We start from the raw sequence: 27,265 nt of genomic DNA, 5'->3' as shown, positions 1-27,265 counted from the left end.
CAACTTCTCTGTTTTTATACACATGTAAGTCTCAAAATCCTTTGTGATGTTCCCATTCATGCTCCACTTTCTTGTTTCACCCTTTCATCCCTGTTCTCTTTCCACATTTGGTTGGTTTGGCTCTACTCTTTTATTTTTGTTTATAACGTTCATTCTGCCATGACAGACAGATTCCCCATCTTTATCCAGGAACCAGGATGGTACCTCTATTTCCCCCTTTTCCTCTACTGCAAACCAGGAGTTATACCCTTAATGGTAGATTGCAAAGCAGTTTGGCAGCATGGAAGGAGTAAACAGAATGGAGCTTTTGTACCCTCGTCTTCCTGCAACACCATCTCCTCCTACACTGCTGTAGCATGGGAGCAGATGTGAGATCTAGACAGGGATGCTTTGGGGTCCATTCAGTCCTCGTCTTCCTCCCTTTGTAAGCAGGATGGTATTGGTTTGGTGGCATCTGTTGCAGCAGGTGTAAGTGCTTCTGTAGCCAGCTCCTAGGCACGAAAAGCAACTTACATTTCAGTCAAAGCAGTACGAAGTCTAGTGATAGAGATGTAGTCTAAAGATATGCTCTGTGTGAAGTGCTCTTAACCAGAGGCCTGATACAGCACATGTTAATTTAATGGGCAGTCCAGGGAGGGCTGGAGTAGGCCTCCTTGCGGGGTCTTGGGTCATCAGCCGTCCCACAGCTCTGCGGCTCTGCTGCCAGGGAGTCTGCTCAGAACAAAATAATCATCAAAGGGCCTAGTTCTCCTCATCAGCACGTGTGAATTCATCTGTCCAACATCCTATCTAGTTTATAAGCCCTGTAGATGTGGAAGGCTCTGTTTTGAATGTAGTTGGTCACCTGTGGCATTTTGTAAACTTTGAAGGACCACAAAGTCTCTGAGGCAGCTTTCCAGCTACCACGTACTTTGTGTGCATCTCTGTGTATGTAGGTACACACTGTATAATTTCACCTTTTCTTGCATTTATCAAGGCTTTTTCACTTGACTAAATTTCATTCTATAATACCCAGCTATACATGCTCTCCCAGTATCCTCTACCTTTAATATTTTCAGCTGCCTAATTCTTGTGAAGACAATTATTCTCTCAGCAGTTTTTCACCCAGCTGTACAGTAATTGTCAATATGTTCTAAATATTCCATTTTATGCCCAATTACAGAGACAATGATTTCCAGGTACAAAAGAAATGTGGAAATATTTCAGGCTTCTGCTTTGGTGGTCTCATGTTCAATCCTATATACAAAAAAAGGGACAGCTCTCAAAAAGAAAGCAAGAATTTCTTATTCTAGTTCATACATTTATGTGCCTGGTTTCTTAGAGATTTCTGTAGCTCTTTCAGAATATTTTCTTTTTAACTTCCAGGGAGTATTTATTTGCTCTGTAGTGCACCCGTTTCCAAGCCTTATTGTACGTCTTTCTTATGCCTGTAGCCACAAAGGCGTTTTCCATCTCTCCTATAATACAACTGTGATAAAGACACAGCAGTTGATCAGTAAGCAAGTCCTTCTGAAAACTGTATTTTTCCTTTATTCTGATCTGAAACTGAGCTTGCATTGAACAATGTTAGATGAAGGTGAAGTCTCTGGAGGTAGATCACATAGTAACAGGACAGGTATCATCTGAGGAGGACCTGATGAGCTGAAAAGAATAGCAGCACAAGATTCTAATTTAATTTGACATAGCTATGAATATTTAACATTTTATAAGGAAATACAGAAATGCAATCAGCCTTTCTCACTCTGATGCTCTAGGAAGTACAGACTGTCTTCCATGTGTAGTCTCTGTGAACATGAGATTGAGGAGGCTGGGGAAGAGAAGCAGCAGCTCATGCAAAGATTGTTCTACCTCTACAGAGCAAACACTGTAAAAATTGAATTCCCAAAGTTTTTACGTTGGGTGCTGCAATATTGAGCTGGATCACACATGCCTCGCAAGAGATGCTCAAGTTTTAGTACGTGAGAAATTTTCCTCCATGTATGCTTAATGCTTACATCCTGTGCCTTCTCCAGTGTCTCTGAGCAGAATAACAGCAGAGCTAAGACATGCTGAGATGCACTGGACACCCTAGGTCCCACTGAAGAAACAGAAATCTCACTTCCCTTTGGAATCTGGGAGCACAAAGGACAGTAAAAGCAATCTCAAAGTATTCTGTATTCAAGTCATTCTTAAAACACTAACCTATCTTCATACTATGCTTGAGATAACCCAAACTTTATAAATTACTCTCTCCCCTGTTGTTCCTCACAGCCAAATACTTCTTGTTGTCCCCCTTTCTGATCACAGCTTAAATTTAGGTACTTTGACTTTTGTCTTGCATTCACTGATGTTTTTAGGACAGCTGCTATTTTGTCTTTGATTTCTCTTAACATTAAGAAGTAAATACATAAGAAGATATGGATTAAATAAGTAAGAACAAGATATGGACTAATTTTCTCCTTCATTATTTTCCTCTGATGGAACCAAATAGGAACAGAGGCTGAGAGAGGGATCCAGATACCTTGTTATACTGATGCTGCTACTCTGTGCAGCACCTCAAAATTCCCTCCTTCTCCTTTCTTTGGGTGTGCCCACCTGGGTTATAAATGGGAGCAGGAACCTCATGCTTGCACACCCTACAGAGGTTTCCAAGGTCTCAGGTGAAAGCCAGGAACTGTTGAGTCTTCCTTCCTATATGCATACACTTTATTGGCATGAGGCTCAGGAAGAGGGAGTAGGAAGGAGCCCATCTTCACCCCGAGCTGAGGCCCAGGATAGCAGGCAGAGGTCATATACTGCCTTCTAAGGGGCGGCATTGCCTCTGAGGCTTTCACACCCCTCTCTGTTTCCCATTCCTTTCTGCATCAAACTCTCCCACGTCCCTCAGGTTCCAAATCAGATACCAAGTTCATGCTGCTTCATTTTTGGGTTTTCTACATCGTTTAATTTTGGTTTTCTTCTTTTCTACCCAAAATAGTTTGTTGAAGTCACATAAAATTTGTTTCAGGAAGACAAAACCCACTTTTTGCACCATGCTTAAGTTTCACTAAGAAAAATATCACCTTGTATTGTTTCTTTAGCTCTCTGTAGTGCAGGCCCTGTGATACAATCTTAGCTCCTTCCAGAGGTCTGGGATTCTTCCTGTTAAGTACCTGCCCCTGTCCTTGGCAAGTCTAATATCTTGCAGATAATTGTGACCATAGAAACTAAGTGACTTCATGACTGGGCTGAATGGTCCTTTCTTTCCACAATTTACAATGTGGGTTATCGAGATTATTGATGGATTCATTCATTTGCCACCTTTACACTATAATGTGGCAACTCTTAGCAAATACTGATCTTATTTATGGTGATGGCTGTAGTTTTGATACAAAACAAGGGTCTCGCCAAAAGATTCTCACCTTCCCCATGCACTTTTATTCATTTGGATATGAAATTGTAACCATTTTTTTCCATGGCTGAGACATACAAACTTGAAAGCCTCAGGATGTTTCATAAACAGCTTAAGCAGCCGACCTTGTCCTAGATATGGGGTCTTGTTCTTTATATACTAGAGTACCTGTCTTCTCATATGATTAGCATAAGGCTAGTTTCACAACATTAACCCTGGCTGACAAATCCTGTCTAAGGGTTACCTGTCCCCAGTCTCTCATGATTCCTCTCTCCTTAGAGGTTAAAAATCCCAAAACAATTTTCTCTCCCTCTAAACAGTATTTTAAGTAACAACTAGAAAGCAAACCAAGATCTGTATCATGTAACAGTGCATCCAGACAAATGATTCAGCTGGTGCAACTGTGGGATTGGTAGGGGAGTTGCTGCAGTAAGCCCTGGCCAGGGCAGTGGAGAACCTGACCTCCTTTACATTTCTCCTGTTGCCTGTGGAATTGCAACAGAGGATGGCAGCCTGATAGCATCCTTTCCAAACAGGGATGCCCTGCTGCATGATAAGTCCATATATCCTCTTTCAGTAGTGAAAAACATCAGTTCCCCTTATTCTATTGTGGCAAGGCTCAAAATATAAAATGAAGACTGAAAACCACACTTCTCTTGTGCCATGCCTTTATTGCATCTGCAGCCCCCCTGATTTAGGGTGGTGGCTAGGAGTGTTCTGTGCACAGAAAGAATCAATGCCAGAGGTTGCAAACTCATCAGGAGGAGGTCCTGCTTCCTGATGGGCAGGCAGCAGAGTACTGCTGCCTCCAGGTGTACTGTGGAAGCTAATTTGTATTTTTCCATTAAATTAAAAACATTGGGAAAGTGTTGCCAAAGCAGTCCCTTTATTCTGATGAACGCTGTGCTGAAACAGATGGCCATTAAACAAGAAGTTTGTTTGTTTGTTTGTTGAGTAAATAGATTGCACTGTTCTCAAACAGCACTCTTTAGCCCCCAGTGGAACAAATCCACTTATCTGGGAGAAACTTCTGCTATTCCTCATTTTGAGTTTTCTGATCAGGAGATACCCAGTTATAATTCATAATTATCACTTTGGGCTTTTCATAACATACCAGAATCTTCTGACTAACAAAATGAGGTGCAGACTCTTTTTTTTTTTTTTTTTTTTCCAATGACAGCAATTAAAGATTGGACAGTCTTATAAAGAGAGCAGGGAATGAACACTCCATCACTTGAAATCTTTAAATCAAGTGACTGTCTTTATTAAATGTATTTTCTGTATCAGCCAATAGTATGAAGATAGATGCAGGAGCCACAGGGAGGAATTCTATAACTGAGGTTATGCAGAAGGTCAAATGAGAAGGCCATAATAATCCCTTCTGGTCTTAACCTATCAATCAAAGGGCATTAAATTTCAGTCACTGAGCTGGACATGTGATTATGCAAAACAGAAATACAAGGATTTCCCTGCTTGTAAAAGGAGAACCTGGAAAGAATAATAACCCTGAGACAAAAACACTATAGTGACCTTCTTTCAGAGCACCTACAAAGTTACAGTGGATCCTCTTAAGGTTAGCATAAGTCCTCTAGTTATTCCAGCTGAGATGAATGCTTAGAATGGAGTAGATTATTTGTAATTGATTCTATGTCCTGAAACAACTGTTTCCTGGTATTTGAAAATCCTTCTGCATTCAGATACAAGATGGACAATAAAAGATTGTTGTGGAGTTGTTTAAGTATTTTGAAGATGATAATATTTTTTACATGATGTTGGTCTATGCTTCTTATGACAGTTCACTGCAAAAGGAAGCTTCTGTGCTGCCTTTGCCTCATCAATAGCCTCGAGAATCCTTTTTCTTCCACTGCACCGTGAAACAATGCCTGCTTCCTGTTGGATCTCTGGGTCTAGAAATTTGAAACTAGAATTTCCTCATGATAAGATGCAGAAAACAGAAAGAAAACATAGTTTGTCTCTTGGCTGAAGCTGCTTTTAAAAGCACAGGGATGTGTGAGTGGAGGATGTGAGAAGGTTATTTTGTACTGGCATATATATGTGTAAACAGCCATTCAATGATTTTTAAAGAGCTGAGCTGAACAGCACCCAAAAAATACATAATTTTTCCCTAAATCTCCAATGTTTTAGAGCTGGTGGGTTCAGCTACTGATAACTGTTTTCATCAGTAGGGCCACAGACCAAATGTTTTTTAAACTGTCCTTCAATCAGTGTAATTGATTGGCAGCCATTGATTAAACAGTCATGTGGACCAGTGCCGACTATTTCAGTTTGGAAGGGGGTAAGCAGGAAATGGGAATTACTGATGTCTATATGTACATACTAAATTGTAATGTCAATCAGATGGCTAAAGGCTTCAGTATGTTGTCTGCTAGACTCGGAAAGGAGAATGATGTTTGTGGCAGGTAAAGTTGTCCTGGAGGTTGCAAAAGCATCTCAGTTTTCTTTTTGTCTTACTCTGCTATCCCAGTTCAAACTTTTCTTGAGTTTGGGTACTGTACCTGGCACTGTATGCCAAAGGAGAGCATCCCCATTACCAAATCTCTGTGTGATGAGGTCTTTTAGGTGGCTGCCACTGTACAAGGGAACTTGTATGAATGTGGCTGTAAGAGCTTTATGACATCTTTTCATACAGAAATAACGCATTCTCTTGGGACACAGGAACTGCTGCATCACTGAAAGATTCAGCTGCTCAGCAATGCAGCAGTTTTAAAGGTTCAGTGAGTACGGAATCAGTCATGTGTAGTCATGGTGTCTCATGTGTTTTTTAGATCTAGGAATGGGACATTGAACCTTGACAGGTCTTTCCAAGGGTGAGCGTTGTGGGCCTGCAAGATGATCAGTACCTAGGCAGAGCACGCTTTCTTCTGTGGCTCTTTGGGTGCTGATGGGATTTCCCTGGAGGTGGAAATGAGAGCAGACGTAGGTAAAGCAACCATGTTGCCTGACTGTGAATTAAGGTAGGATTGGAGAGAGGGGAGGCCTGAGCGAAAGAGAGGAAGGGAAGTCATAGCCCTCTTCCTGCTAGAATGACCAAGAAAGAGGTTGATTCACTGAGAAGGTCCTTGGGAGAGAAACAATATACATCAGGGACGGTTAGTGGAGAGAAGCTATGGGGTGAACACCAGAGAACTCTGATGTAAGTCTAAAGGGCATCAAGGAAAGTTAGAAAGCACACTAGCCTCGCAGAGTGGGAACCCACCACTTTTTGGGTGACTTTTTTCCAGGGTTGTATCATCTTTGATTTTTCCTTGGGAATTGTCACTATCACAACTGTAGCTGGTGAAAGATTTTTGGAAGATTTTTCAAGTTTGTTGGTGGAGTCCATTGATTTCTGTCATTGCAAGCAATACTTTTTTTAAATCAGTCCGAAACACTAGTCCCAGAGTCTATTATTAATTCCTGATGTCATTAAGAGATGTCTACTCTGTCTATGATGCACTGACGTTTATTTTATAAGGCACTGACATGATTAGAGCTTCGATCTGATTTTCTAGCCAACACGCTTGGCCTAGGATTCCCAGGAGCGATGTTTAAAGTTAGCTTCCTAAATTCATGTTTTAGTCTTCTAGTAAATGAAGCAAATTTTTAAGACTCCTAATGACCAACTCAGCAGTTACCAGCTTCTTAAGTCTTTCTCTGACCAGGCCATTTATTTCACTGCCCAGTAAGGTTATCGACCATTATAACTCTTGGCCTTTCTCCCAGGAAGAGTCCTTCAGCACTGTTCCACACAAAGCCAAGGAAATCTGGATATGCTGCAAAACAACCAATTTTTCTGTCCACAGTCCTTGCTCCTCTGTTTTACCGTGGTGTAACTCCCTTATGTTCAACATCTGCAGTCTTCTCCTTAGGCGTATAGAGAGTCACCTGGGAACACAGCAGGCATACACCAAAGGAGTGAGACTGGTAACAGTAAGGGATCTAAAATTTGCAGCAGAAACATTTTAATCATCCCCTCCAGAAAAAGTATGTGTTGCTCTATGCAGCCATTCTCAAAACTATCTTCAATGTCTTCAGTTCAGTCTGGTTTGAACTTTTAGCAGCCAAATTTGATACCTACGTACTAGCTGAGTGACCTGGTTCTCTCCTACTTGCACTGGATGGCTTCTTGAAATATATCTGGTGTTTCCACCAAGGGTAAGAAGTAAACGCAGAGTGACTAGGCTAGGTGAGTCTATAAAAATATACTTCTGTCTCTCCAGACTGAAATACTACAGCTCTTTCTGAACTCATGCCCTTTTTTCACACCAGGATGTTTACAAAGTGTCAGAAGATTTTACTCTTTAGATCTAGGGTGCCTAAAAAGAGGTGTACTTTACGCCAACTACAAAGGGCCTTAGAATCAGACACTACATATTTAATCTGGATGTGCAGAAGCAGACTGTTCCCCAGCTCATGCTTCAGTGCATTAACTAATCTTTAAAGAACAGCGATTAAGGAGAAGCTTTGCCCATGAACAGGTTAGCCCTGGCTGTCTAGCCCTGGCTGCACAAACTCATTCATATTCCTCAGAGGTGGAGGTACTGATCACTTTCCAGAGGGAAGTTACTGGACTAGATGGACCATAGGTGTGAGCCAGGGCCACAGTTTCCAGGTAAATTTCCACTGCAAAATTATATTGCTTTCTTGGTTTGTTATTGCTTCTATGTGCATTATAAATTGTTCTGTCTGTTGGTGTATTGATGCTTGTCTGTGGTAACTTGAATGAGCTGGGGTTTTACCTACTCTTACTTAGCTAGTGCTTATCTTTTCCCTGGCTCTGTCTAGGAGCCTCTTCAACCAAGGGAGGCAGAAGAAAATGTCTGTGTCTGGAGGGCTGGAGAGAGGAAGCTGCCAGTAAATGGAAAAGGCTGATTGCTCCTCCCAAGTTCTTTTATCCTAATTCAGGTTTATTTAGACATTCTAGTACTGATCAGTACAAAGGGAGCACTACTTGACATCAGCATTATAAATAATAATATTTAACACTGAACACTTTTGTATATGCCCTTCCCTTTGTCATTTGAGTTACTAAAATACAGCAAGGGAAAATTCTTCTAGTATTGAACAGCGTGAATGGAGCTGACAATATTATTAGAATCATAGAATTATAGAAATAGTTAGGTTGGAAAAGACCTTTAAGATCAAGTCCAACCATTAACTCAGCACTGCTAAGTCCACCACTAAACCATGTCCTTAAACACCACATACTGTATTTATCTATCTCTCCATATACATATATATTTATATATATATGAGTTTCACTTTAACATTTCAGGCATTGGCACCACCTGAGAGCTCTTTGCAGCTGCAGCTTGTGCATTTTGCAGTAAAAATTATCTCCCATTTTCCCTCAGCTTCCCCCACCCCCAGAGAACAGACACGCTTTCCAATGACAAATGTTGAGTGTAGCTCCTAAGGATTTAGCATGTCAGGCTGTGTCTACACAGCTTAGGTTTCTATTATTACGCAATGGCTTAGAAGGCAGTGCTTTGCCACATAATTACAGAGCCAATCTGTATTACGGCCAGGAGTTTGGATGCCTCTCCCCATATCAACTATTCACCTCCCACCCACTCAAGCCTTCTTTGTAACACTCTTACTTGTTTAATAGCTTCTTTTCATAGCCTTATTTCCTCTGGTTTCTGTTTTTCTTCCCTTTCCTATACTACTTATTTGTTTATTTCAGAAGTGAGGGGTCTGACTGAGTCGTGCCTGCACGGATTCCTATGCAGCACAAAGCACTTGCTGTATGTTGCATCGTCAGAAGAGGTAAGAAGAAATTCCTGAAGCTGCCTGCTAGTTCTCTCAGGGTTTTTTTCCCCCTTTCTCTCTTTTTTTTTTTTCTTTGTGTGTGTGTCTGTGTGTGTGCACATTGCTTGTCTTACAAGCTGTGCAGGCTCTGCCATCTAGAGCACTTTGTGAGATCACTCCAGTTTGCTGGTTTTCCTTTTTCCATCTCTGCATGAGTGTGTGTGTGTATCTCCCTGTCTCTCTTCCCCCCACAAAACAGCTCAACCCCCCTCCCCAACGAACACGCACATACACAGAAGCTGGGCTTGCTAGTATGAACTTGAAGACTTGCAGTACCAAAATGCATGTGCTACCTTGGGATGCACTAGGATCCGAATGCTTGAGAAGCCGGCAGGCTGCTTAGTCCTCCACGACTGTCTTTTTAAACCAAACAAGAAAAGAACAAGTTATTCACTCTTTTTTTGTTCTGTCTGTCTGTCTTTTTTTTTTTTTTTTTTTTTTTTTTTTCCTTTCCCTTTTTTATGCTTTGGATATTACTGAAAAAGGAGTCTCAGGGATTCACACACTCGGACTTCACTGAATCAGGCTGCATCTGACAAACAATCTAGTCTGCATTTTGGTTTGCTAGACATCAACCAGGATTTTTCTGATTATATCTTCTTTTGAAAAAAGGATGCATGGCATAGAAAGAAGGTCTAAGTGCCTGTCTGAGACTTTTTTACCGAACCTGGGATAAATGTTACTTCTCAAAGGTAAGTGCCAAGGTTTTGGGTTTTTTTTTTTTATGTTTATATATAAACTATACAGCTATAATATAAACTAGATATAAATATGTACACAAACCACTCATACAGTTACCTAGTTTTGGGCCAAAAAATATCTGTTGTTGTGCATTTTAAAAGCATTAGAGAAATGTATAACTTTATCTTCATTTTCTTGTTAGCCTACATAAGATTGTTCATGTAGAGAAATTAATCTTGGTTTAGTTTCTGCTTCTCTCGGCATGAAAAGGCAGTTCAAAAAGAATATTTATTTTTTAAGCATCAATAGGGTTTTTCTTCACAGCAGTTTTGAAACAGTGATGGAAAGAGGTTTGAAAGAAAGTATAATAATTTGGTTTGTAATACAGGAAAAACCGGGCAGTAGAGTAAAGCTGTGTAAGTGATTCCAGCTTTTAGGATGTATTAGTGAATCCTGCAAAGCTGAGAAAGAACTTTGCTGGACAGATCAACTCTGTTGTATATAAAACCATGCACTGAAAGAGTGAGGACCTTGGCAAATGTCATGTGAAGAAACAGAAGGCATAGGAACAGCTAGAGAAGGGAAGGGAGTGAGGATTGTGGAGGAGCAGTGGGCACCCACTTCAGTGTCTACTGCCACAGAGGTTGGTGTTCTTGGTAAGGTGATGCCACTGATAATGGACATCCAGAATTGGCAAGGTGGGCATGTTGGGGGTGGGGTACACAAGCAGGTATATGCTATGTCATGTCTGTCTGACGTCATCAGACATATACGCTCTCAGCAAGACTAAGTGTACTGAGAATTTGGGTGGGGGGAAGCATCTAAATGGCAGCACAGGACAAGATGTAGCAAAATGGAAACTGAGTCTCTCCCTGACTTGCATGGACATATGCACACTTTTGCATCACAAAGCAAGTGCATGACTAAATGTAACAAGAAACTAAAGAGGAAATCTGTGATGAAGTCAACAAGTCCCAGTATGATGGATTAGTAAACTGGAAATGTAAAGTGGTCAGTTGTGGTAATATATTTAAGGAAGAGTTTTCAAACTGAGTAACTCCTTCCTATCCAAAGGAGACAAATAGCAGTTTTTAAAGGAAGAACCATTTTTTGCCGGGGCTGTTCTAGTCTTTTTGGGGCACTACCATGGAGATATTAAGAAGAGTAGTGTTTATTTTATCTACCCCGTCTTTGGGATTAATAGGGCAGAATAACTCTCCTGATGAGAAGAGACAGGCAAACACTAAGCATCACTTCAGTCTATAAAGTCACAGTTAATTAAATTGACACCTCTTAACTTTATTGTACAATGTTCACCATGGATAAGTCCAGCAGATGCCATACGATTGTCACTGTTATTTTCCGTTGCTCGGGAAAGAGGAAACATTGCCATGCAGGGTACCGATTTTCTGTTGGACCTTGCTGTGTATGGAGGCTGTACTAAGGCAAATTTGAGCTTGTGGTGAGAAGGAAGAGAGACAGATAATTACTTTTAATCTTGCCGTGTTTCAGGCCGGTTACAGTTTCCTTGTTTACAGCTTGCCCTGGGTTGGTGGTTAGTTTGCATTGCCTACGGATCACCACTTGAGCACAACAGAGTGCTTTTTGTGTGCACTCTGCTTATAGCTGCCTTGTAGCAGCAGCGCAAAGCAGAGCTTCAGACCTTCCCTGAAAGTGCCACTAATTCTCAGGGAAAGAGGGGGTGAATAAAAAATAATAAACAATGCTAGGGGACAGGAAGAAAAAACTCATTATGCTCAACCAAGCCATTTTAACCTATGAACCCCAGCAAAGATCTGTATCACCTCTCTGATCAGAGGCGGTGTCTGTCCCACTCTCCCCAGCACAGCTTTGTTTTTTTAAGGTGACTCTGGGCCCAGTGTCCGCTGGTATCTGGCTGTGCAGTGCACTGGCAGGCAGGCAATCTGGCAGCCCCGGATGCACCGTGTAGGGTGAGAAATGTCACCCAGCCTCAGAGCTGTCATATGCTGCTGCCCTCTCTGCCCCACGCTGCTCTTCACAACATTAGTGCTTCTTGTTTAAATTTATATTTGGAACATAACTGATCATTTTCCCCAATGGGAAGTATAAATGGCACATGTAGCCTTGCCCCACGGCTTCTGCTCTGCCTGCTGCTCAGGGTGGACCGGAGCTGACAGCAACCTGGCAGTCGCTGTCAAAGTTCTCCTGCTCCCTCTCTTTGCAGAGAACTCTAGCCACTGACTGAACCTTGCAATATAATGACCTTAGACCCATCTTATCCCCCTATTTTTGTTAATTTTTTGTCCTTGTGGGGGAAAAAAAAAAATCCACGAAAAAAACCCCAAAAACAAAATGGAAAGCTGATTCAAATTTATCAGTGTTTAACTGGTAGTAGGCAGGAATACTTCAGGTGACTTCAAGTGAATCTAACTCCCTGGCAAAGAGTTGCAGACTGGTAACCCTCAAGAGTGCGTTTGTTATCCACCTGCACAGAGGGTGATGGCAGTGCCTGTCAACCCCCAAACCCCTTTTTGCAGTGCTAATGTATTTCAGCCTTGACCTGCAAAGATGATCTGTGGGAGACAAAGTATGAAAGTACTCAGTATTCTTTCTGACCTGAGTGCTCAGCCTTACTTACTTTGGATTTGTTGTAGTGTGCTGTCATGTGTTTAGTTTTGTGGAGAGAGTAACTGCCCTCTGGGTGTGGACTGAAAAGCAGTAACACTGCTTACAAAAGGCAGAAGGAAGACATCCCTGGTTCCTTCAAGCCAGTCCTGATGACTGTGGAATCCATTGCCCAACACCAAATGTGCCATCACTGTATCTCTTGTGTTTCCTCTTTGCCTTAACCATGTAGGCTTCAATTATTATGACCAAGGATCTCACCAAGATTCTGAGATTTACTCTATCAGTGGCCAGAGGCCGCACATGCTCACAGGGTGCTGAAGAGCTTTCAGTCATCAACTGAAACTTGTGACAAAAGACAAGGTTTCATATGAGTGCACTGAAATAATAACAAAACCCACAAATCACCCAATGTGATGCATCACTTCAGTGAAGGGCCAGCTGTCACCCTTTGCCCAGCCCACCTCCACCCAGGACGCACAGCAGGGTGGGAAACTTGTACGTGGTACTTCTGCTTCTAGGAACTATAATTACATTCTGTGTGGGCAACTGCCAAAACTTGGCATGAAATTAACAGATGTAAACACGTCATTAAAAGGCCCACAGTGATGCCGCATGGAAAACTGGAAAAAGAGCATGTCATTTAGAAGTATTTCTGCTTCCCTAGAAGCAGTTGTTGTTCCTATACTTCAGAATATTTGCATGACAGTGTTTCCAATCTTTCTTTCTTCTTCGCATTTGCTCTGTCCTGCCTGTGATCTGGGTCTCCGATGACATCCTCATCTTCATCGGAAAACATTTGTGACAAATCCAGGAGGCCAACTTGAACATACAAAATGAGCAGCAGCAGCAAAAGTCAGAAAACATCTTTTCAGTAAAAGAAATGCAGATTTGAAAACATGAGACAAAAGGAAGAGATGTGCTGTCAGGGTCTGCTCCTATGCAGAATCCCTACTGACCCACATAGAAGGCAGAGCTGAGTGTGATTTTTTCAGTGATAGATGTTCTTTCTCAGGAAAATAAATTTATCAGAATGAAACATGATTGGAAAATGGTCAGTTTTATGAATTTTCCTGACTGAAAAAACTGTAGGGAGAAAATTGCCAGAACACCCCATCTTACTTCTTTCTGGAAGATAAATTTTATTATTACTTTCCAGTTCATGCATTTTGTATGAAAACTGAAAATAATTCGTATGAAACTTGATCGCAAAAGGGGCCATGCTCAAATTCCACTTTGTTAAATGACAAGCAAATCTGTCAGTCGAACTGGAACAAAACATTTCTACCTCATTAGAAGGCTTGCATACTTTTTATCTCAGTTTGGCCCAAGGAAATTGTAAGCACTTTCATTTCAGTTCATGGGACCAGAAAACTTTTCTGTCAAGCCCAATGTGGAAGTCAATTTACTTGGACAAAAGGAATTATTCCAGGAGCATCTTGTCAACAAGTGCTGTGAGAGTCTATCAAGACCTCTGAGTGCCTGCTCTTTAAATCATTCTTCCAGCTATGGAAAACTTACGTGATAGGAGGGTATGCCAGCTAAGAGTAGACATGAGAGAATGGCTGCAGCCATAGTACAAGCAGTACAATGGAGCATTTAGGAGGCTGCTGCTAATCACTCCTCAGGAAGGAACTGGTCTTTAATCCTCCCACAGATCTGCTATCACCATAGTGTTATGGAAAGAGGTGAGATAAGGAGAGGGCCCTGGAATAGCAGTAAATCCAGGGTTCTGGACCCTGGTTGGTCGAAAGGTGAGAGGTAGAGCAGGTGCATTTCAGTGCATACCAATGTAGGTTCTGAGCAGAACAGAAAGCTGGATTAAGGATAAAATCAACAGAAAGTACATGAAGGCTGAAAGCACCTTGTCTATTTTAACAGAGCTAATGTTGCACTGAAAATCTCTGGAAAACACGTGTGTGGCACTGGTACAGAAAATTATCAGTGTGACTCTTTGCCTGAAGCCAGAGAAGGTAGGTCAGGGCTGTGCCTAAGTCTTTATGTGGAGGACTGAGACAAATTGCTGCAACTGTCCAGTTAAGAATATAGTGTTTGACTTAACTTAGGAGAGGGACAGACTTTGGAAGACCTCAGTATGATCAAGCCACATGGATTAGGGGGATCAGACGTGTGATATTGGAGGAAATATATATTCTGGTGAGAAAGTAAGGAATTTTTCCTCTCCTGCCTTTACAGTTGCAATTTGCTTTGGGGGGCTGAGGAGCAAGGGAGCTCAAAATGGCACCAGGTCCTTAGCCGTTCTCTTGTCATGTCTAAGCTCCTCAGAAAAGCTTCAGTATATGTGTCAGTCAGAATGAGTAATCCTTCTTTTGTTACAGCCTAAAGATAAAAATTAAGAACGGAAAAGGAAAAGAGGATGTCTTAAACATGCCGCATCCTCTGTTGCAGTGGCAGGATGGGTGGTTGTGATACCAGTGAAAGGGCAGCACCTGTGTGTGTGCTAGAAAGGAAAAACTGACTGTACCAGAATTTATATGAGATCCCTCTGTTAACAGCCTTAAAAAAAATGTTTCTGCCCTTTCAGTATGGAATGAAAACAATGAGCAGTCAAATGGCAAAAGGAAAAGTCGAGAGGAAAAAAAATGCCTGTCATGGCTCGCTCAGCAGTCCCTGTCTGATTTCAAAGCAGCCAACAACAAATGTCTACCTCCTCAGAGATAAAAATCAAAACCTTCCCAATCATTTCATCAGTAGTCATTTGATCTCCTTCCTTTTGTGAATATTCCTGTGACTAGGTAAATACATGTGATACTCAGAAAGCTCTGCATCATTTGTATGTAAACCGGGAGTACTAAACTAAAAAAGGAAAAGGCCAAACTGTATTGATAGAACATAAATTATCTGGACTGAGACCATTTTTTTGGTTTCCTGAACTGATGGCTAGTTGACATTTTGTATGAGTTATCTCCAGTGTAAGTGAATGTTATCACTGCTGCTGGCAGATACTAACTGTATATTGGTTTTTAAATAAGGGTACAACATTGATTCCTTGCTTTCCAAAATATTGACTGCACTTCCTCCCTGTAGTGAGGTCAGATAACTTATCTCCCCTGGAAATGTTCAGTAGAAAAATGTGTTAGGTCCCAGAAACTCTCGTGGAGGAGAGGATCAAGGAGTTTTTTGCAGGCTGCCTACAATCAAAATATTTTGTAGTTATCCCTGAGAAATCTCGATTTGCTCAACAAATACCAATGTGAGGTATGTAAGTATTTTCTAATCCTGTTTCACATGACCAAGTGCACACCAAGCCATGAATCCATCAACTGACACCCGCTTTGTAAGGACAGTGTGGCCTTTCCTTTTCAGCAATTACATCTTCTGTTCTTAGCTTTCCAGATGTGTGTTTGACAGTGATACCTTCTTGAGGTGATGGGGAAGGTTATTGAGAGGCTCCACAACTGTATGGTGTGGCCAGGAGTCTCACAGAGGGTTGAGCTTTCCCCTGTCCATGGTCTTCCAGCACCCTACTCTGACTGGACTTGATGGTCCTCCAGCTGGTGGGAGAAGTTTCAGGTGCTTCAATAAATGACATTTTCTTTCAGATGCAGGGGTGGGTGATGGCAATTTCACGTGAATGGGAGAGAAATGGCCTTACTGGCTGAGGGTCAGATTAGAGAAGGTGTAGAGCGGCCCAGTGGATATTTATGAGAGCAAATGCATTGATGGCAAAAAGGGTCACATTTACAGAAAGGCTGGAGAAATTTTCATAGAATGAGGGGCAAGAGAGAAGGAAGAATCAGCAGTGGTACAGCTAAGAAGATATCTCTGTCTTGTTATGTATTTGTACGCCACTTCTTGCTACTGAGCTGGAGTGCCAGGCTAAGCTCAAGAAGGTCTCATGATATGGGTCTTTAGTCACAGTGTATGCAGCTGATCCCTTGTTGAGAGACTGTGAGGTGCTTTATCTGTCACATCTACCCCTTTTTATCCTTTTGGTGAATATGTAAAAATTTATTCAAGCCCTTTGTGCATTTGTTTCTGTTTTCTCCATCTTTCTTTCACCTCCCTGAATAGGTGAGTGGAACGAGGATGCTATTTACTTATTTTTCCTTAGCACTGGACACAAAGAGGTTTTTATCATCAGTGAGCAGATGAGTCACTTGTTAATAATTATAAGCCCTCCCCTCAATTCTTAGTAGAACCTAGCAACAAGCTTTCAAATTAATGTGAGACACCCTCTAAAACATGGCAGGCCCATCTCCATAAGAGACTTTTTTCCAGAGAGTGCAATTGATGAGCACTGATTTGATTTATTTGATTTGGCACGGATTTGAATTGATTGACCTGTCTCTTCTGTGCTGGATGTCAAATGGCTGCATTTCATGCCCACCTTAGTGTTTTGGTTTCCTCTTTGACAAATTTTTCACTGCCTAATTCTGTGAACAGCATAACAAAGGTCTGCGATGACCCTGTGGGTTTGTGGCTCAGGAAATTTCCCTGTATTTGAGATTGTGCCAAGAAAAGGAAGAAATCCATCCTCCTGCAAGGAGGCTGAGATAGGACATGGTGAATTTCTGTGCACTGGTGACTTCTACCCTACATCAGCGTCCTGCCACAGAATGGAAAATTCAAAGTTATGCTACACCCTATCTCAACTATAGGATTTAGATTTGAAAATAAATAATGCACTCAGACTAAGGAACAGCTGCTGGAGTTCTTTCCAGCATGACTCATTGATCTCGTCCTCTCATTTGACACATCCAGCTACTCCCATGTTGCTGTAGTTAGCTTTAAATCACAGATGGATCATGTAGTGACCTAACAAAAGGTGAGACTTACTTGAGGTAGACTTTGCACACAGGCCATCAGATATACAGCCCTTTACACCACCACCTCACCAGACACTGTAGAAAGACCAGAGAATGAGTTCTTTGTTAGGCTGTGCTATCTCTTTTTATGATTTACAGAGCTTTTTTACTTATTTTATGTTAGTCTAATCATTTTTGTTTTAAGGAATCGTTTTCAACTTTTATTTTTTGATAGCTTGTGTTGTTTTCTCATGGAACTGTGATGAGCTTAATGCATATATTAAAAGTGCAGTTTTCTATAAAAGTCCTTCTATTATGGAAATCAAACATCTTTTAGGAAAACCTAAACAAAAAGCATCCCAAGCTTAATGTGTGATGTAGTTGCACTCACATACTCTCACAATCATTCTCTCTTTTTTCTTTATATTGACAAGTACATAAAGAACAAAAATTAACTCTGCAACCAGCTGTTCTTCCTAAATAAGTCTTCTCTTGCTGGCTTAGGTAAAACGCAAATTGCAGCTTGAGATCCCATTTGTGCAGTAAATCTTAGACCCCAGCAAATCAGGTCTGTTTTCAGAAGCCCATTTCTTGATTGACAGTATTTGAAGATGGGAAGCCATGCTATGTTTGTGACCCAGGTTGATTACAGAATGTTTACAGTCTTTAGTCATAGGTGGCTAAAGTAGCTACTTTAAATAAAAACATTTAAGAATAGAAGAATGCAGTTTTGGACCTTTGTATCCCTTCCTTACATTCCTGACTGAATTTTCAGAACCTTTCTGACGTATATATGTATAAATATACACTCATTTATTGTAGGAGAAAACCAGAAAAAAACTCAGGGAGGAAGAAAACCTTGTAACTAAGCCTTTGGTCTTAAAGTCAAAGTAGGCCTACAAAAAAAAGTCTATGAAGGATTTAGTAAAACTTGCCAAAACCACATACCTGATTGTAAAGATAAAAGGAGGATAACTTTCATGATTACAATTCGCTCAATTTTGGAAATGTTTTCCCCTTTCATATATTATATGTTAGGTCACTTCTGAAATGGAAACGGTAATTTGAAATTAAATGCTCTGATAATTCACAATTATGTTTCCACTTCAGAATCAATAAATATTTTTGGAAAGGTTAAATGTCTCCCCACTTCTTTAAGTTCTTCAGTATCTTCCTCCTGTTTGAATAAAACTTTACAAGTCAGCTCAAAAAATATTTTTAATTCCTTTCTATGCCTTTTCAGATCCTTTCCTTTCAGTCCTTTTTCCAGATCATTAAACATAAGCACATGCTGCATGTGTGTGTGCATGTGGTTAGATCCATTCTTGGCCACAGGCATAAACTTTGCTTTTCCCTTCTGCTTTTGCACTAGGAGACAATACCAACGTATGTCAGGGACCTGTCTTAAGCCTAAGTATACTGAGGTTTACGAAGTATTTATAGACTAGTGAAGATGGAGGATACACTCAGGGCAGTAATTCTGTATCGGAAAAAGGAGAGACACAACTTAATAAGTGCTGGTGAAAAATTTCCAATCAACTATTTTTGCTAGAGAACAGATCCTGTTCAAATGACTTTACTGGGTATGTTGGGGGAGGGAGGAGTGAGAGGTTATTCAGCAACATCTTCCTTTGATTTTTTTTTTTAATATATTTTCAGCTGGAATGTTTGTGGGTTTTGTTTTAAAACAAAATTGAACTTTTTATCATGTGAAAAACTTTAAAGTGGCATTTCATCCTATTTTTACAGAAAAAAAAAGCTTTTGCGTTTTCTAGGAAATAGACACTCTCCAAATTATAATTAGTCTATTCTAAATAAGACAAACTTGTATCTCGATTTCTGAGAAAATCAGGCTTTCTTACCATTTTTAGGATTGCTGACAGCCATGCAGAGATGGTGCCACTTCTTGCTGTAGAATTTTTCTTTCCTCCTGTCTCTTTTTTTGGTTTGTTTTCTTGTCCCAGTAAGTCTGTTCTTTGTAGATGGTTATGCATAAAGGGAACAGATAGTTCAATGACTTCTCCAAATGAAACAGGCTGTAAAAATGCTGAATTAAGTTTCACAGGACAGGTAATATGGAGGTAAGATGGCAATGAACACACAGTATTGGAGTGGGAGGCTTAGGCAGTGGCAAAGCAGGCCATCAGAGTTCCTCATCTCTGGAGAGAATTAACCTCTGAATTTGATCTGTACAGAAGCAATGGGGAGCGAGGAGGGACACACACATCAAGGAATTGAAAAGGGCTTTACCACCAATGCTTCTGTGAGAGCTGAAAAGTAAAAGAAGCAGCTGAAAAAAGCATGAGGAAGTTTCCCATGGCAGAGCAGCCATATGCAGCAGTTCAATGCTTGTTGTACTGGACATGCTGTTGTCTGATACATCGTTGTGCTCTCTTACGCTTAAAAATGAAACTGGCAGCTACTCCACTTTTAAATGTGTTAGGGATTATCCCTAACAGGTGATTCATGTCTTTCAGTCATGGGAAAGGGCAATAAAGAGTTCCTAATGATTTAAGTCAGTATCTTGCTAGGGTGCAGATCTTTTGGGGACTGTACGCTGACACTGCCCTAACAACTCCGTGTACTTTTAGTGCATCTTCCACTCAGAACTCTGAGCAAATGTGAATAAATTGATCCTTGGTGCTTTCCATGTAAATTGTATTACTGTTACTATTCTATAAGTGAGGAAAATGGGGCATGGATTTTGGCATAAACTAGTCTGTGATAACCCGCGGTGTCTACAGCAGAGGTCTGATCAGGTCACCCACTGAACTAGTCATTGTGATGAAGCTTAGGCAATGGTGAGGTAGTGCTAAACTGGTGGTACGGGAACCAAATCAAACCCCAGAGTTGTGCAGCAGCAGCAACAGAGTCAGCTATGCTTACACGAGTAAGCCCACTGGAGAGCTTCATTTAGGCTTTTCATTTCAGCAAGACTGTTATGAAAACAGTACTCAAATAGCAAGCATTAGCTAAAGTAGAAGCCACAGAACCATTTTGTACAATTGTTTACATGCTTTAACGGAGTTGAAGAAAATAGTCATCACATCATTATATTCCTGTTTATTTTTGCTGGATTTATTTAACAGTCATTTTGGAGGGATACAGATATACTGGCATCTGGAATTGCAGAAATAACTATTCTTAGCTTCCTGTCTTGCTTGGGACACTAAAAATCTTCCAACTATATGTCCAGGCAAACCCAACCTTCTTCACATATTTTCTACTTTTATTGTGAATTGTACTGAATTACTGATTAAATTCATACTAGGAGAAATTCTACTGATACATAATTTTACTGCAGTGATGGACTATAACCTTATATACATATAACTTATACAACATTTGTGTATTTATTATGCGACACATAAGATTTATTTGGCTTCTTAATTGTTGGGGGTTTTTATTTCAGCTGAAGTTCTGGACGATGTAATTTATCCCAGCTCATGGCTGACTTGCTCCCTTAGTTTTTAGATGAAGAGCCCAAGGACTTCTCATGTCTTTGTCCTTTGTGTGCAGATAAACATAACCTCAGCCTCTGGTAGTGAAAATGGTGAATCTAGCAAAATCAGAAATCTCAGCTTACCCAAAATCACTGGCTTAACTATTCACTGAGAAAAATGCAGACTACTCATAAATGGTTCATATGGGAAAAACACATAGAATTCATCCTTTACAAGATTTGCCACTACTCGTGTAAACACAGAAAAAATATTTCGTAAGTCCCTTGATCACAGTTTTTCCTTACCACTTCTACAGGACTGCCTTTAAGTCTTCACTAACAAAAAACCAAAAAAATGCCATCAAACCCAAGACGATTCTACACAGCAGTTGTCAACCACCATTTCATGTTTGGTGTCATTTGGCTGAATTGCAGCTAGTCCCTCATTCTATAGACTGCGATCCCGTCTCAGCTGTCCAAACCTCAGTTAGCCAAAATAGGGTGATGGTCCTGCATGTCTGTTAGTTGCACTGGTAATTCCTTTAATTACTCAGACATGCTTTATCTCCCATGACATTCAGTTACGTGAAGATGCACTGCCTGTGCAGAACTTACTTTTAAGGTGCCACTAACTCCACTCATCACGCAGTCAGCAGCAGCTTGTTAACTTGTTTTTCTTGCAGCAAAAGCTTCTGATATGTGACTACAACAGAGATGAAAAGCAACAATAAATCTTCAAAGACAATCACTGTGATTAGCACATGTAATCCATAAGGGAAGTAAGAACAGTAGAAGTTATTAAATATAGATGGTTTACTCACTGGGTCATCAATAAACTTGTAATTTGTGAATTCTTGAGATTTTTCAGGTGATGATTCATTCATGATTTTATTTACTTTTCTGTATAATGAACTAGAATGGCAGAACCAAGAGATTTTGTCTGATAACACAAACATATTATTTGCTAGTATATCCTCCTGTGCTCCCTAGCTCAGAAAATAAAAATTTAGGGGTCTAGTCCCTGTGAAACTACTGGACATCCCTCAAAAGTGCTGTGTGAGCTTTTCTGGTCAGTACAAAGCAGTACTGCTTTGCAGGTAGTCCAGATGATTATCCAGTGACAGTAAATCAGTTGTTGCCTTTAGCAGTAAGCAACACTAAAGGGCATCAGCCAGTACAATTTCCTGTTTGTCTACAACAGTCTATTTAGGTCCAGCTTGAGCTGTTAAGTGACTTCAGTGCTCTTATCAATGAAGTTACACAGTTCTGGTCCTGTAAGAGGAACTGGAAAAAATGCAGAGAAGGGCAACCTGGATGTATGTATGGAGCAGTTTTTGCACGAAGAATGATTGAACAGTCTTTTTGCTTCTCATCTTGGAAGGGATTTACTCTGGCTTGATATGATAAATCTATCTAAGACTATGAAATATAATTTTGTTTCTTTTCTGATACAAATCTTAAAGGACAACAGATTTAAGTGGCAAGCGACGGGTCCAGAACAAACAAAATAAAGCATTTCTTCATTTGGGCTTGTGAAAAGCTGTGAAACCCTTTCCTGCAGGATGCAGAGATTGCTAAGTGTTTGCATTAATTTATAGACCAATTGGAGAATTAAACAAAGAAAGGCATAGTTTGGTTTGTTTTTTTTTTAAAGTGCAAAGGCATTATCTTCAGTTAACAATGCTAGCTAGAGCACAAGCGACTAAGAGGCTGACAGAGAGTTTTCTGGGAAATTATCACTGTACATTTGCATTGGTTTTAAGTTTTTTGACTGGTTTCCCTTATTGACTACTAGCAAAGAGAAGATACTGGGCTGGATATACCATAGGCATGGCACAATTCAGATTTGTTCAGGCTGGTTTGACTCGGAATATTCAGATTCCTACAGTCCTCATGGCACAGCCTGACACAGCGTTTGGCTGAGCCCACAGCTGTACTGCACAGCAGGGTGCAAAGAGGCACTAATTACTCAGTGCTTACAAGTGTGGGCAGAAACAGTGATCTTCTACCAGGGTATTAAGACATAGCTTCACTGCAGAATTTACTAAGTTATTAGCACCCCTGATTCAGAAATTATGCCAATATAATCATGGTCTCTGGCTTACTTGAGTAATTCAGATAGCTTTTATAGTGTTTCACTCCTTGTTAGGTGAAAATTGTTCTATCTACACTTCGGGCTTCTTGGCAGTTGCAGTGGTTGGCAGCATTGGTGGGAGCTCAGTTTGCAGATGGAGCAGGTATGCCTTCACCTATTTCTTGGGAAGAAAAGGTCAAGTTTTATTACAGGTCTCTTTAAGCTGAAAAGAGGAGAAAGAGCGTTCTGATATCTCTCTTGAGAAACTGTTGATCTGAAAGTCTAATAATGATAACTTTTGGATCTATAGAAAAGAGTTTTCTTGGAAGGCTGTGGTTCCTGATAGTGCAGGAGTCTGAGCACCTGCATGTAGGGCTTGATCCCTGTAACAAGTCAAATGGTATGGCAGATAGGGGAAATTTTTTCAAGTAGACATCTGACCAATGAGCAGATATCTTTTCTAGAACCTGTGCTGCTTAAATTTGGGATTTCTGGTATGCATCTAGTTTGACTGACCTGAGTTTTATATGGGCCAAATAATTCACTGACACCTGCTTTGCATCTCCAGAGAAGTTTTTACTGTTGCTGATGGAGGATCCTTCTATTGAGAGACTTTACAGACAGAAAAGAATAGAGGGAAGGCTCTAAACCAAGAGAAAAAAATTTTAAGGGAAACTAAAGGACTCGCAAAGAGATGACTGTTGTCAAGACCTGGAGTTCACTTCTTTCTTGAGGCTAAAGGGTCTTGATTTGTTAAATTTCTTCTGTTGTGAGTTGTAACAGATTTTTCAAGATTCGGCACATAAGAAAGTCAGAAGACTGGCATATGTATAGAAAAGAAACCTAATAAATGTGGTAGAAGTAAAATTATTTCCAGGAATTTTATGGAGTAATATTCCTTAGGTTGAGTCTTTAGCAACTTTCTTCAGGTGTTGTAGAGCTACTCTGAAAATGTAAGGAGATATATATGTATTTACATATAGAATCCTGAGTTATTTTATGAAACAACTGGCTCCTGAGAGGGGATTCTGTAGTGAAAGTTCTCCACCATCTTCTGTGTGTTAATACTGGCTAAATAAATGAATTTAAGTTGGGAGACTGTCTGCTTGCATAGACATTTACATTGTGTTTTGACCTGGAATATAAGAAAGACTGACTGCATTGCCTTTCTTCCTGGGATCACCACATTAATTTCTACCTTTTTTTGTTAATGTCCAGAATCTTTAGATTTGAGTAATGCAGTAGGATAAAGCAAAATTTGCCGCCGAGAGAAAATTGCACTGATTTTTTTTCTAATACAACCACTTACAGAAGTGCTAATGTATCCTAGGAAACATGAAGTCTCAGTTTTAGAGCAAATTTTTAATAGTTCTTAGAAATTGTTCTGTGAAGTTATCAAATATGATTTTTTCCTCTTGTATTTTGCCTGCTCAATTTTTTCAAGAGCTAGCTTTAGGCTGAACATAAAGAAAAGATTTCCTGACGGCAAAATTCACTAGGCTGTGGAATTGTCTCCTAAGGGAGCTGATAGAAACTTTGTCACCTGGGGTTTTAAATGTAGCTTGGGGCAGGGGGCTGGTGCTGGTGGAGAGCAACCCCCACACCAAATCTTTAAAATGTACCATATGAGGAAAAACTGTGTTAGTAGAGAGAGGATGGACTAACTGGCTTGATAAGACTATCTTTTTATGTCTAGTTTCTATAGATATTTGCACAGAAACATGAGCATTGCTAATTAACTGCTCATCTGCTTCATGTGCTTATGGCTTACCAGCTATAGTCAAATCCCATCTGTCACTTGAGGACAATTAAGTGGGCTGAGAAGCATCATTTTATGACTGCACCTGGCCAGGAGGAGGTGTTCCAGATGGACAGCATAGGAAACAGGAGACACCTAGAAGAGGAAGGGGGGAGGCTCTCTCTTCAATAGGCAATTGCAAGTTGTTGTAAACATATTCATATAAGGCAAAAAAGATTGTTCTGGGCTGATACAGGTAGAGGCATATAAAACCCTTACATGTGCTTCTGGTATCAATAGAAGACCTGTGTAGTTTTTTTCAGACCACTAAGGGTTGTTTTTTTTCTCCAATTTTGTACTAGTTTTGTCACTGTCACTGGAGACAGGCAAAGATTTTTGCAAATTGCAAGAGCTTACCAAAAGCAAATAAATGGGATGAAGGATGCTGGAAATATCCATCTGTATCATCAAGTGAGGCCCAAAGCTAAGAGCTGGGTAGTGGTGTATGATAGTGCATCTTGGGTCTGTTAGGGACACAGTCCCGGGCGCTGCCCAACTGCGTTACAAAATGACCCGCCCCCCTTTTCCATGGTGCTGTCAAAGCTCTTGCTTTATGTGCTCTCATTCAGGTCCCTCTTGCCTTCTGCTGCCTGTGGCTTACAATGCAAAGGTCTTTTCATTTAAGTCAGAAAATATGTGATGAATAATTAAATTTGTCCCTAAACAATGTTTTTGCAAAACTCTTCAAGCGGTGTCAGTGGCTCTTTAGAGGCCATTTTCAAAGCTTACAGCAGTATCCTCTGGTAATGAGGAAACGATATTGCCTCAATTATGTGCTGCAAGGGAAGACAAAGGCTTAAGCTGCCATTCAGCTTTAGAATTACTGCCATAATTTTAGAAGTATCTGCCCTCCCTTTCTCTTTTAAACATAATCATCCCACTCCATTTGTCAAGATAATGCTACCTGTGGCCAAGAAGGGCCTCCCTTGCAATGACAGCTTCCTTCAGAGGGATGACATTAACAGCCTCGTTTTGTAACACCTGAGTCCAGGCAGTTTAATTCATCTGAATTCTTCTTTTTTGGCTGTTTCTTGCCATATCTGTCCATTATGCACAACCAGGAGAGTGAAAGAAGAGCCATCAACCTTTCTGCTGATACTTCTGAGCAAAGATATATATATATATATATATGCATTTTCTTTATAAACATGTATGTGGAACAGATGCTTGCTTCTTAGTAGATTAAAAAAAAAAAAAAGACTGCAACTTTTCCTGGAATTTTGGAATGCTGACAAATTCCGGTGGTCTCTGGAGTGCCTCCCTGCAGGGCTGCATCGCCTGCAGCCCCTGGCTGGTGCTGGGGCCAAGGGGGAACATTGGTACAGCTCTGTGGCAAACGTACCCTGCTTCCTCTTTATTTGTGGGAGGACTGGGAAATGTCTGGCTTCTCTGCTCCTCCTTACAGTCTCACATGGGGAAAGGTTTCAGATAAATCCACCTCTGCTTAGTAGAGCCAGGGGGGCTGTAAGGTGGTTGTGAAGAAACAGTAGGAAATACTAAGTCTTGCTGACAATAAGCATTCAGAAGTCATCACTGAACATCAAAGAAGATAGGCTTATGGTGGCATAATCTACCGTTTGTAAGGCTGTCTATTTTTAGGCTTCCTTTTCCAGTTTCTGAACTATTGTTGACCATGTCTTAAAAAAGAAAAAAGTCTTCCCTAACCACATAACTCTAGGAGCTGGCAAAGTAAAACTAAAACTCCTTTTTGAATCTTGCAGCAAATGCATAGTTAGTAACCCTGAGTCCTTACTGCCCATGTTCCCCGTGCAGCTCTACCAAGGGCCATTTGATATAATTTTCACTTTGTGCATTTCAAATTAGACTAAGATAGTTTCTTAAAACAATGCTATGCAGGAATTTATGGGGCTTCTTGTTTGTTGTTTTGTATTTGGGGGGTTTTTTTGTTGCTAAAAACAGGTTACCCAATGTAACAGCAGCAGGGGTTGGGTTTCTTTTTTGTTTCCTTTTTCGGTTTGGTTTGGCTTTTCTTCTCCATAGTGTTTCAAATGTACTTGTGTTTATCACTGGGTAAGCATTCTGAGAGCCAGAAATTTGGGCATCGGTGTACCTGTTAGTACAGGAAAACCACGAAACGAAATGGATTCTTCTGGAGAGAGAAACAGATTTGTCTAACTCTGCTGATCAAGCCAAGAAAGATGGAATAAAAGACAGCAAGATAACAGGTAGAAAAAGAATTTAAAATACTTGCCTGTGCAAAAGGATTAGTGTAAGGAAGGTAGGAGAAAATTTTAGACAGAGGTTTATTTAATTTGGGCTTTTCCCAGTTTAAAAGAACTACTTGAACAGATTTTCTCAAATACAAAATTCAGACGTAAAATAAATACACAGAAATTTAGGCATGCTTCTTCTAACTTATACATCATTTCTCTTTTAGAATTAGTATCAATAACAGATCTTGGATTTTATAGAAGTTCAAACCCTGTAAAAGCTCCTAAAAGTTATTAAAATGCTTAGTTGTTTTAACACTCATCACTTATCTTCTTATAAGTTCCTGATTCCTCATGAAGAATTTGGTTGTAGAGAAGCCAGGTTTCCAAACAAAAACTCTTTTTTTCCTTCTTCCCACCTTTCCCCCCCACCGCCCCCGCCAATTTTTAATCAAGCTCTAAGGTTTTTCATAGCCCTGGACGAGGGATGATGAATCACATGTATTTTAACAATATTAAAAAAAAAAAAAAAAAAAAGAAAG

The 27,265-nt window shown here is 40.4% G+C and overlaps 1 protein-coding gene across 8 annotated transcripts in view; it reads left to right on the top strand.

The window, feature by feature from the left end:
• The first annotated feature begins 7,808 nt into the window (after positions 1 to 7,808).
• LRFN2 (leucine rich repeat and fibronectin type III domain containing 2) overlaps positions 7,809 to 27,265 on the top strand; it is a 160,094-nt gene continuing 140,637 nt past the window's right edge. For 2 of the 8 annotated variants that reach the window (XR_008749275.1, XM_027788610.2), the window contains exons 1-3: positions 7,810 to 7,982; positions 9,057 to 9,139; positions 9,667 to 9,873. The gene's annotated coding sequence lies outside the window, so the exon portion shown is untranslated. Of the gene's footprint in view, positions 7,983 to 8,899; positions 9,140 to 9,666; positions 9,874 to 27,265 lie in introns of those variants that run through there. The other 6 variants (XM_027788609.2, XM_027788607.2, XM_027788606.2 and 3 more) reach the window with 6 other exon arrangements.

The sequence above is a fragment of the Falco peregrinus genome, chromosome 11 (genome assembly GCF_023634155.1).
Source record: "Falco peregrinus isolate bFalPer1 chromosome 11, bFalPer1.pri, whole genome shotgun sequence".
Classification (NCBI taxonomy): domain Eukaryota; kingdom Metazoa; phylum Chordata; class Aves; order Falconiformes; family Falconidae; genus Falco; species Falco peregrinus.
Note: the sequence above shows the minus strand (reverse complement) of the source record. Positions and strands in the feature narration are given on the sequence as shown.